The sequence below is a fragment of the Chaetura pelagica genome, unplaced genomic scaffold, assembly GCF_000747805.2.
Source record: "Chaetura pelagica isolate M959 unplaced genomic scaffold, ChaPel_1.0 scaffold1168, whole genome shotgun sequence".
NCBI classification, from domain to species: Eukaryota; Metazoa; Chordata; class Aves; order Apodiformes; family Apodidae; genus Chaetura; species Chaetura pelagica.
The window spans coordinates 49,339-50,802 of record NW_009954328.1 but is presented as its reverse complement, the minus strand read 5'-3'; positions in this window follow the sequence as shown (position 1 = coordinate 50,802).

The following is a 1,464-nucleotide window of genomic DNA, read 5'->3' as shown; positions in this document are numbered from 1 at the left end:
TGGGTGGTTTTGGTGGGGTGTGCCAAGGGTGGCTTTGGAAGTTGGAGGAGGGAAGACCAGAGAAGGAAGGATGAGGAGAGAAGGTCGTGGCAGTCCCTGCGACGGGCGTTTCTGACCCCGTCCACTCTGCCCCTGGCCGTGGTTGGCAATGACTTCCCTTCCCTGGCTGAAAGTGGAGCCACGACCTTCATGCATGCTTTCCTGTTGCTGCTGGGGTGAGGAGTGGGGATGTCTCTGCCTCTGTCCCAGCTCCAGCAGATCATTTTCTCCTTCCCTTGGTGCATGTCAAGAGTATGAACTCCAGCCGTACTGTGCTTGGGTGGCTGAACCTCGTGGCGTGTGGTGTGCAGGGTGACCCTGGTTCTGGAGCTGGACTGGGCCTGGGTGGTGCCTTGAGGTGCTTGGTGACTCTTGTATTTTGCCTGCCAACTCTTCTTGCAGGCATCTTCCCTGCAACACCCCTTCTGGGGCTGCACGTGTTCTCAAAGCTGCTTGCCAGGGTGCAAAGACAAAGCACTGAAGTGGTTTGCAGGTGTTTTGTGAGGAGATGGTGGGGCACAAAGGAAGTTGCACAGGAGAAGCTTCTTGCAACCCAAGGGCATGGGTTGAGGTGGGAGAGGTGCTGGTAAGGGTGTCTGAAGATACTGTGCTTTGGACGTTCTGACTGTGAACTTAGGGACAGAAGACCTTGGGCACTGAGATGTCCAGGTTCTGCCCTGGAAGGCACCAGTGGCAGGTGTAGATCAGCCTGATGAAGATGTGTATCTGACTTTTCTGCCAGTGTTCCCACTGACAAACTGGGCTGCTGTCAGTGGAGCCAGGGAAGAAGCTGTTGGGCTCTAAGAGGAGGACTCATTTAAGGCTGGACCTTGTAATTAGGGAGTCATGGTCATGGTTCTTTGTGTGCCTGGTGTCTGCAGCCGTGGGGAGAAGGTAGAGGGTCAGTTTGGCTTCCTGCTATGTGGAGCACAACAGGGCAAGCTGCCTGATCGTAGCAGGTACCTTCCCTATAAGAGCATTTTTGCTCTCATCTTCCATAGTAGCATCCTTTGTCACCTGTACCCAGAGACACCCTTTGATGAAGCATCTCCCAGCCTGCTCCAACTAGCCTGTTGTCAACAGGAATGAGATTATGGGAGAGAGGAGCTTAACGTAAATTGCTCTTCCTTAGCAAGGTGAAGTCAGATAACGAAAGGCCCCACTAACACCAGGTGATTGGGCTCTTTGTGTAGCTCCAAACACGCTCCAACGCTTCCAGCATTTAAAAATAGTCCGAGGAAGCCTTTTTCATTGAGGAAGTCTGATGATTGCAGCTCCCCCACCCACCATGTGGAGGTGGATGTACAGCATCCGAGAAGCAGCGAGGGGGTCAGATTCTGTCATCTGCTTTGCTCCACGTACATCTTGGAGCTAAAGCCACCAGGGTCTGGTGGGACTTGAAAACCAACCTCCTTAATGCTGCTC